General features: G+C 47.3%; 1 long non-coding RNA gene across 1 annotated transcript; it reads left to right on the top strand.

Moving 5' to 3' along the window:
• The first annotated feature begins 8,420 nt into the window (after nt 1–8,420).
• On the top strand, nt 8,421–9,680 carry LOC309331821. The gene is made up of 2 exons (XR_014151991.1): nt 8,421–9,213; nt 9,246–9,680. It is a non-coding gene; the product is annotated as an uncharacterized lncRNA (long non-coding RNA).
• Nucleotides 9,681–10,608: the final 928 nt, after the last annotated feature.

The raw sequence follows: 10,608 nt of genomic DNA, 5'->3' as shown, positions 1-10,608 counted from the left end.
CATCACGAAAAGGCTGTTCCCTGTTTCGACTTCTGAGATAACCTGCACAGTCATGAACCCGGTCCGCGATGCCAGCCTTCATTTCAAAACACAGGAAGTGAGTAATGGCATCGCCGTGGGCAGCAGAAACAAGATGCAGTGACCTTCAGACCCCTAAAAGGGACCCATTTCGACAGGCTGAATAAATTGAGCTTGGCGGCGGCAGGTGTTACTGGAAGATTCTGCTGGGACGCAGTGGGGGGGGGGGGAGGAAAACATCACATTTGGACTGGACACCCTGTAAGGGGTAGTTCTGAATGAACAACACCTGGAACGGTGAGCTGGCAAAGGCGAGTTTCAGGTATGAAACACAAGAAGTGCAGAAACCCTGAGAAGTAGCCTTCAAGCTCCACACCCCAGTATGAAGCTCTTCAGACTTGAATGCAGAAGGTTCCATGTTCAATACTAGGGCATCTCCAAGTAGGGCTTTTAGAATCACAGAATTGTAGAGTTGGGAGGGACCCCAAGGGTCATCTAGTCCAGCCCCTTGCAATGCAGGAACCACAGCTAAAGAATCCCTGGCAGATGGCCACCCAGCCTCCGCTGGAAAACCTCCAATGGAGTCCACTACCTACTGACAGAGTCCACTCAGAGGCAGATTTAGGGGAGCATGACTGGTTCGGTCACACTGGGTGTGGAGCCTTGGTGAAGCGGGTGGCGCTGTGGTCTAAACCACTGAGCCTCTTGGGCTTGCCAATCAGAAGGTCAGCGGTTCAAATCCTGCGACGGGGTGAGCTCCCGTTGCTCTGTCCCAGTTCCTGCCAACCTAGCAGTTCGAAAGCACACCAGAGCAAGTAGAGAAATAGGCACCACTCCGGCAGGAAGGTAAACAGCATTTCCGTGCACCCTGGTTTCCGTCATGGTGTTCCGTTGAGCCAGAAGCGGTTTAGTCATGCTGGCCACATGACCTGGAAAGCTTTCTGTGGACAAATGCCGGTTCCCTCGGCCTGAAAGCGAGCTGAGGGCCGCAACCCCATAGTCGCCTTTGACTGGACTTAACCATCCAGGGGTCCTTTACCTTTGGAACTTTGGGGACTCTGCCAGGGACACTGCAACTATGATTTAGAATGGAGTGCGAGAGGTGGGAAGGGGGCAACTTTTGGCGTCACACAGGGCGCTGCTGAAATTGGAGACTAGAAGATCAGCCACTGGTCCATTCCACTGTCTGACATCTCTTATCAAAGTTCTTCCTAATGTTAAATTGGAATCTCCTTATTTTGTCATTTGAATTCAATGGTCCAGGTCCCACCTTCTAGAGCACACAGAAGATATTTGAAGGTGGCTATGCTTTCACCTCTCAGTCTTCTCTTCTCCAGGCTAAACGTACCCAACTCCTTCAACCATTCCTCATAAAGTTGGGAATGTTGTGGTGGTGGTTCCAACTTCTATACTGCCCTTCACCCAAGGATCACAGGGTGGTTTGCCATTGCTGTTGACACCCGTCTGTCTGGAGAGACAATGGAGTGTGCCTCCAAGGTCAAACCGTTTCATTGGCTGCCGGCATCAAAGTGATCTCTCTGAGGCAGTGTGTATGGAGGTCCTGGGGTGTCCAGACGACAAGACCCCTCGCTTGGTCTTGCTGATGTGGTCCAAAGGAAAGCCAGAGCAGCACGTTTACAATATAAAACAGGGGTAGGCAACCTAAGGTCCGCGGGTCGGATGCGGCCCAATCGCCTTCTCAATCTGGCCTGCGGACGGTCCGGGAATCAGCGTGTTTTTACATGAGTAGAATGTGTGCTTTTATTTAAAATGCATCTCTGGGTTATTTGTGGGGCATAGGAATTCGTTCATTTATTTTTTTTCAAAATATAGTCCAGCCCACCACATGGTCTGAGGGACGGTGGACCGGGCCATGGCTGAAAAAGGTTGCTTACCCCTGATATAAAAGAACAAAAATACACACCATAGTAACAAATAAAAATAGTAACCCCCCCCACAACACACTCATGGATTGTTTAATTAGCCAAAGGCCTGGGATAAAGGGTATGTTTTTGCCTGGCACTTAAAGATATTCCGGAAGGTAGAGCTGAAATGTCAGCTCCTGACCTTGTAAAAAACATCAGCAGAAATATTAATGTGTCTCTTCATGCAAATAGGATCCTAAAGCCTTAGTGCTATTTCAAAGTCATGCCTGGGTTTTTAGCAGGTAAACCTTGACTGCATTATATTTTACATACTCCATTCTATGGGCATCAACAGAACTAGGGCCTCTTTCTTTCATTTTGGGTAAAAAAAGAGAGTTAAAATAAAGGTGATATAAAGAAGGAACAAAAGGGAGCAAGAAAAGGAGAAGAGGGAGGAGAGAAAGAGAGAGAAAAATAGATTATTAGTGGACCCTGAGTCTGGAAAGGTTCAAAACTGCTTTCCTAGGGTTTCCCATAGGTACCTGGTTGGTTACTGTGAATGCCAGCATAGATGGTCCTTTGGCCCGATTGAGTAGGGCTTATGTTCTTGGAAGCTGGGATTCTGAAATTGCCAGCAGCTGCACAGCAGAATAAGCAGGTACAGTGGTACCTCGGGTTAAGAACTTAATTCGTTCCGGAGGTCTGTTCTTAACCTGAAACTGTTCTTAACCTGAAGCACCACTTTAGCTAATGGGGCCTCCTGCTGCTGCTGCGCCGCCGGAGCACGATTTCTGTTCTCATCCTGAAGCAAAGTTCTTAACCCGAGGTACTATTTCTGGGTTAGTGCAGTCTGTAACCTGAAGCGTATGTAACCTGAAGTGTATGTAACCTGAGGTACCACTGTACACACCCAGAAAGATCACTGGTCACAGTCATCCCCACTACAGTGGGGTGTATTATACTGCTATTTAAAGATTTGCATCTCTGATGTATAAATTAGCACATGCACATTTATGTAAATCTCTGTCATCTTGACAATAGGTAAATGGCCACCTGATGCAATCCTGAGGATGATGCCCTATTGATTACAGCCGCACTTTCTTTTGAGTAAACATGTGCAATACTGCACTGCAAGGTAAGACTTTTCTTGCCAATGGGCCCAGGTACAAATTTTATTTTGGGGGGTGTGTGAGACCCAATGGAATGAGTGTTATTTGTTTATTCCCTGCTTTTAAAACAGTTTTCAAAAGTGGCTCGCAGAAAAACAAAGTGTAATAACAACAATAAAAAGGTGACACTTAAAATATATAAAGTATAAAACGCAGCAGTTTTTTAAAAGCAGCAAATTTAGAAATTCACAATTAAAAGACAGAAGTCAATTCTAAAACACCTTTTTTCTTTTCTTTTTTAAAATCAACATTTGCCTGCTTCCGTCCAGCCACTTTATTGAGATAATTTGTTTGAAGTGAAGTTAGATGTTGCGCCATGAAAATGTTATCACACATTTTCCAATGCATTTCCTCATCACTTTCCTTGTTTCAAAAAATCCAGTTCCAAATCAATTTTGATTGTGCAACCTTAATTTGCCAGTACATAGTTGGAATCCTGCCTGACAATAGCAACAGTCTGGAAGTGTCCTAAAAACAGAAAGGGAGGGCTCTTGCTGGACCTCCCTGGGAGAGAGATCCAGACCTGTGGTCCCACCACCAAATAGGCCCTGTTCCTGATATCCATCCATCAAATATTTGCTAAAGCCAAGCCAGAAAGCAGAATCATAGGTGCTGTTTGTGAACCTATCTATCATCTATCATCTATCTATCTATCTATCTATCTATCTATCTATCTATCTATCATCTATCTATCCATCTATCTATCTATCATCTATCTATCATTTATTTTCTATGCCACGCTTCATCCGAAGATCACAGGGTGGTTTACAATATAAAAACCACAAAATACATACCATAATAACAAACAAAAACAATACCCCCCAAAGTTTAAAAGGCCATAAAGGTAAAGGTAAAGGGACCCCTGACTATTAGGGGTTGCAGCTCTCATCTCACTTTATTGGCTGAGGGAGCCGGCATTTGTCCGCAGACAGCTTCCGGGTCATGTGGCCAGCATGACTAAGCTGCTTCTGGCGAACCAGAGGAGCACATGGATAACGCCGTTTACCTTCCCGCTGGAGTGGTACCTATTTATCTACTTGCACTGGTGTGCTTTCGAACTGCTAGGTTGGCAGGAGCTGGGACCGAGCAACGGGAGCTCACCCCGTCACGGGGATTCGAACCACTGACCTTCTGATCGGCAAGTCCTAGGCTCTGTGGCTTAACCCACAGCACCACCCGCGTCCCTTTTAAAAGGCCATAGATTGTTTAATTAGCCAAAGGCCTGGGTGAAGAGAAATGTTTCCGCCTGGTGCCTAAAGATACGTAACGAAGGCGCCAGGCGTGCCTCCAATGGCGAAAGCATCCCACAAGCGGGGAGCTACTGCAGAAAAGGTCTCTTCTTAAGTTGCCACCTTCCGGAACAGTGGCAGAGGAGGCAAACAGAGAAGAGCCTCAGAGGAGGAATGCAGGGTCTGGGTAGGTTCATATGGGGAGAAGTGGTCCCTGAGGCTTTATAGGTCAAAACCAGCACTTTGAACTGGACTTCAGTAAATAAATATGCCCATAAACCGATCCTAAGATGATTCCAAGTGGGGCTATGTGAAAGGAATAATCTTCTATTACTGCTTATACAGTGGTACCTCGGGTTACATACGCTTCAGGTTACATACGCTTCAGGTTACAGACTCCGCTAACCCAGAAATAGTGCTTCAGGTTAAGAACTTTGCTTCAGGATGAGAACAGAAATCATGCTCCGGTGGCGCAGCGGCAGCAGGAGGCCCCATTAGCTAAAGTGGTGCTTCAGGTTAAGAACAGTTCCAGGTTAAGTACGGACCTCTGGAACGAATTAAGTACTTAGCCCGAGGTACCACTGTACACTTAAAGCACATTACCACCAAAAACCAAAAACAGGTTTTGCTCTGTTAGGGGAGAACTACAATTCCCAGGAATCTTCGGGTAGAAAAATGTGCTTCAAATGTACCTTGTGCGTGCAGCCTCTCACTGCTGTTGACTGGTTTCGGAGGCGAGAGTCACGTTTAGCACCCTGAGATAGTTAAAAACACCTATACACTCATCTCCTTCCAACCTCCTTTCCCACAAGACATGAAGCCGTGGCCCTTGATCCAGCTAGTGACCCTTCGTAAAGGCAAAATTGGTTGTTTGGGGTCCTAATTTGATTGTCTTCTCCTTTCCCAAGAGGGCCTCGGGTAGCTGGGTGGGGGAGGCACAGCCAAAAACTGCCCTCTTTCTCGAGCGCGTTTCCTGCTGGATGCATCAACCCTCTTCTCAGCAGACCGAACTCGATCTGGGGGAGAGCGTTAGCGGAGGCAGTCTCCCAGAACCCAGCAGTTAGACCCAGGTGTGGAATAATCTCCAGCCGTCAGCCAGAGAAGCAAGGGGCCAGGGGACGACCTCAGCTTCTAGGCTGAAAAGCCTAAAGCTTGGAAACTTTGGTGGGGGTCTCCGAAAAGACTGGCTTTTCAAAACAAAGGTTTGGTTATTATTATTTTAATGAAACAGACTCGCACACAAGTAGAATGAAGGAGATGGAAACGGGGAGAGCAATAAATATATATTTTTTTTCAAAAAAGGGGGAAAAAATCAAAGAAAATTGGCCAAGCCAATGGCCCGTGACCGAGTCGGCCTCAGCGACTGTAGTGTGTGACTTTGATTCTCCTATCATAACCCTCCTGAATTAAAAATGCGGGCAATTACTTGCATGGCTTCCCTCCGATGAGGGCCAGGCCTGGGCCTCATTAATGCAAGCGCACAGAGGAAAGTCGTTAGCGCTTGTGAAATGGAATGTTTCTCTGAGAACAGTTCCGCTTGAGGGGGGAATTTAAAAAAAGAAAAGAGAAGAGAAAGAGAAAAAGTCCAGAGAAGAAATTGGGAGGGTAGGGGAGAGAGAAAAGGAAAAAAGTTAAATTTCACACCGTTCTGAGCAGAGCGAGAGTGACGGAGTCAGGCAGGTGGCCTGGATGACACCTTCGTTGGGGAAGGCCAAAATGACAGCCACCCAAAAGTTAAAACAGAGGTTCTCATCTGCCCACGCTTCACCCTACAAAAGGTGAAATTTGACCCACCCACGCACACAGAGGAAAATATAGGCATCTCTCTTTCCTTAAACAGGTGGAGCTGGCTGTTAACTGGATTTCACTGGAGTGCAATAGAAAGGTGGCCAGGGGACTGCCATAGGCTAGCTGCCTCACGTCTCCAAGCTAGAAGGCTGATGGTGTTCCCAGTGGGGAGTTTTGCCACCTGTCCTTATGTCAGATCTGCAGGCAATGGCAGCCTGAAATTCACTGCCCACTGCCCGCTTTGGGGTTTTGGCAGAGAGGTGCAGGGTAATTAACCTTCCCTCATTTGTAAAGATAGAGAGAAAATAGTCTTTCTTGTTTGCTTCCAAATTTCACAAAATACACTGAGCTGGAGAAGGGAACTTGGATGGGTGATATACATAGTTTGGGGCTGATGGGTATATAAAGGTAAAGGGACCCCTGACCATTAGGTCCAGTCGTGGCCAACTCTGGGGTTGCGGTGCTCATCTTGCTTTACTGGCCGAGGGAGCCGGTGTACAGCTTCCAGGTCATGTGGCCAGCATGACTAAGCCGTTTCTGGCGAACCAGAGCAGCGCACGGAAACGCTGTTTACCTTCCCGCCGGACCTCTATAAGACGCACCAGACCACAAGACGCACCTAGTTTTTGGAGGAGGAAAACAAGAAAAAAATATTCTGAATCTCAGAAGCCAGAACAGCAAGAGGGATCGCTGTGCAGTGAAAGCAGCAATCCCTCTTGCTGTTCTGGCTTCTGGGATATCTGCGCAGCCTGCATTCGCTCCATAAGACGCACACACATTTCCCCTTACTTTTCAGGAGAGAAAAAGTGAGTCTTATAGAGCAAAAAATACAGTATTTATCTACTTGCACTTGACGTGCTTTCAAACTACTAGGTGGGCAGTTCACCCTGTCACGGGGATTCGAACCACTGACCTTCTGATTGGCAAGCCCTAGGCTCTGTGGTTCAGGCCACAGCGCCACCCGCGCCCCGATGGGTATATATATTCCTTATTATTATTACTTAGTACATCTGTATCCCATCTTTCCTCCAAGGAGCTCAAGGTGGAGAACCAAGTTCTCCCCCTCTTCCCCATTTTATCCTCACAACAACCCTGTGCAGTAGGCTAGTGTGAGAGTGAGTGACTAGCCCAAGGTCACTCTGGGAGCTTCATGGCAGAGTGGGGATTCGAATCTGGGTCTCCTATGCCCTAGTCTGACACTCTAACCGCTACACCACACTGGCACAGCAGCAGCTAGGCCATATTGCACCACAGGGGTGGCTGGGCAAAGTTGGAATATAGAGAGCCAGTATGGGGGTCAAGGGTGGAGTCTAGAAGATTCTGGATTTTGCAGAAGGGGCTCCTCAGAATTTTGTCCCTACAAACATTGGGCTGTTTGAGGTCAGTTTAAAGGGGGTGCCATAATTACGCCCTTACCTCTAAGATTATAAGAGCAGCTATCCTGGATCAGGCCAGCACCCTGCTCTCATTGTGGCCAGCCACCTATGGAAGCCCAGAAGCAGAACATGAGCACTCTTCCATTTTCTAATTTCCAATGACTGGCATTCAGAGTAATGTTGTCTCTGACAATGGAGGCAGAATACAGCCATCGTGGCTAGTGGCCACCGATAATCTTAATTTGTCTCATCCTCTTCTGAAGCCAGCCCAGTTGGTGCCCATCGTCATTACATCCCGTGGGAGGGAATGCCACTGTTCCATGAGACTTTCTTTCGTCTGTCCCGAGTCTTCCAGTATTCCATTTCATTGGATGTCCCCTGGGTCTAGTATTATGAGAGAGGAAGGAGAAGCTTCTACAGCCCCCGAAGCTCCTATATCAGTATATGTGATCAATCACATTTGTTTGATCAACACACACCTTTCCTCCAAAGTGCTCAAGGTGACACACACTCTCAAAGCCGCGCGGCACCTTCAAGACTACCACGTTTACTGCGACACAAGCTAAAGACTCCATTGGTTTCCACAGCATTTTATGTGACAACAGAGAATTAGAGGGACGCGGGTGGCGCTGTGGGTTAAACCACAGAGCCTAGGACTTGCCAATCAGAAGGTCAGTGGTTCAAATCCCAGTAACAGGGTGAGCTCCCGTTGCTCAGTCCCTGCTCCTGCCCACCTAGCAGTTCGAAAGCATGTCAAAGTGCAAGTAGATAAATAGGTACCTCTCTGGCGGGAAGGTAAACTGCGTTTCTGTGCGCAGCTCTGTTTCGCCAGAAGCGGCTTAGTCATGCTGGCCACATGAACCGGAAGCAGTACACCGGCTCCCTCAGCCAATAAAGCGAGATGAGCGCCGCAACCCCAGAGTCGGTCACGACTGGACCTAATGGTTAGGGATCCCTTTACCTTTACTTTAACGGAGAATTGGATAGCGCTGAATTATCACCATCCCTGAATATGGGCCACTCCAGCAGGGTCTAAGGAGAGCCAGAGGAAAACAATATCTGGCAGACCACAGGTCCCCCCCCTCACCCATCCCTGATGAGCTTCAAGAGAAGAAAGGTGGGTTTGCACCTTTAACAACTGTGTAGACGCCAAAGGAGTTTCAGCAAATTTGTTCCTTTGTTTTATTTAGCAAAATTTATAGGGTTGGGGTTTTTCTTTGTTCTTAATTGTTTTAATGGGAAGTCACTCTGGGTCACTCTGTGAGGACAGCAACAAACAAAATATTTTAAAAATGCAGTGTGTAATTTCACCCAACTTTCTCCTGTAATGCTAGAGTAATGGCAGCTGATGCTAATTTTAATTTTAATGACCTACGGATAATAGCCATCTCCTTAGAACCTCACCACTTTTGCCTTCTTCCCCACCTGCCCTGCCCTGCTTACAAGCACCTCTTCTAGAAGCAGAGCCAGCTAGCAACTCCCAGGCTGAAGCCGGCTGCTGTTATTATTATGATTCTTGGGAGCTCAATATATATATATCTTTGAACCGCCGCGGGGAGGACAAGGGGAGTCAGAGTCATCCCAGAAACACATTCACTTGCAACCTCCTCCTCCATGTTGGCAAGTCAGGATCTTCTGACATCCCATAAATCAAGCCAGCTCAGAAATCGGCCAGGAGGGAAAACACCACCAAAGGAGTTGCAAATGTGGGAGGAGGGAGGGAGGGAGGAACCAGAGGATCTATGGGAATGGTGTGCTGCTTGGAGGGGTAGCATAGCGGCTGCACTGAGTGTCTGTCAGGTTCCTTGTTACCGACGGAGGCAGGTCCATAAGGGCGAACTGGGCACTGCCCCACCAACCTTAGTCTACCTTCAGCCAGACAACCTTCAGCCTGCTTCCTCTGCTGACCTCAAAGAACTCAGGAGGGAACAGGGTGAAGGCAAAATTAGATTTAGCCTTGCCGGCCAGTTGGTTTTGGCTTCATCTACTGTTGGGCTCCCTGCCTTCCGCTCCACCAACCCCAGTAGTCACCATCCACTACAAGCAAAACGTTAAAACACCAGGTTTGCATTTGATCAGCCGCCTAAGAAGCACCACAGGGGACCAGACTGTGCCTCTCCTGTAATCCAGTTGCCTCTTTGGTTGCCTCCAGACTGCCAGCAGTTTGTGGGAAGAACTGGACGGCACACCATAAATGTGGATTTGTGCAGCACTCTGTTGCAACAAAGTAACTGGGGGGAAACCCTACAGGCTTTTTGCAGTTAGGAAAGTGATGGGGAAATATTCTGAAAAGCATGGGATAGACAAATAATTAATGGGAAGACTTATTCAATACCCCACAAGCAAATCAGGATGAACACTCAGTGAAGACTGAACACAGTCTAACCTCCACAAAAGGAGCAAGCAAATGAGGGTGAATATTTGTTGTCCCACAGCCTCCCTGCAAACAAATCAAAACGGATGCTCATTAAAGATCAGACATGATCTAACATCTCTGTATGCTTTGTGCAAGGAAATCAGGCTGAATAGCCAATAAACAAGTGTCTGGAGGAGCTCTAAGAGTCTCTAAGGCCATCACAAAGATGGCATACTGGAACTGTAGAGTTGGAAGGGACCCTGAGGGTCATCTAGTCCAACCCCTGGAAGTGCAGGAATCTTATCTGAAGCATCAATGACAGATGGCTATCCAACCTCCAACAAAGGTGAGTCCACCACCTTCTGAGGGAGACCGTTTCAACTGTCGAATAGCTCTTACTGACAGAAAGTTCTCCCTAATGTTAAACTGGAATCCCCTTTATTGTCATTTGAATGCCCAGATTCAGGTCCTACCCTCTGGAGCAGGAGAAAACAAGCTTTCTCCATCTTTCACATATAATGCATTGCCTAGCTGGATTACGGCAATGCATTAAGCATGGGTTTCCTTTTAAAGTGTATTTGAAACTTCAGCCGTTTCAGAACTTGGCAGCCAAGTTGTACATTATTTTGCCGATGCTTTAGAGATTTGCAGTAGCTTTTGGGTCATTTCTGGGCACAATTTAAAGTGCTGGCTTTGACCTCTGAAGTAGGGCTGAGCTGAAATGTTGGGGGGGGGGGCATGAGGTGAGATACAATGAAACCATGTAGTACCAGCGATGAACAAATATGTTAATTTCAGTTTCTCCTG

The sequence above is a fragment of the Podarcis erhardii genome (genome assembly GCF_964252035.2).
Source record: "Podarcis erhardii genome assembly, chromosome: 16".
Lineage (NCBI taxonomy): Eukaryota > Metazoa > Chordata > Lepidosauria > Squamata > Lacertidae > Podarcis > Podarcis erhardii.
The sequence above is the reverse complement of the archived record's forward strand: the minus strand, read 5'-3'. Positions and strand labels throughout refer to the sequence as shown.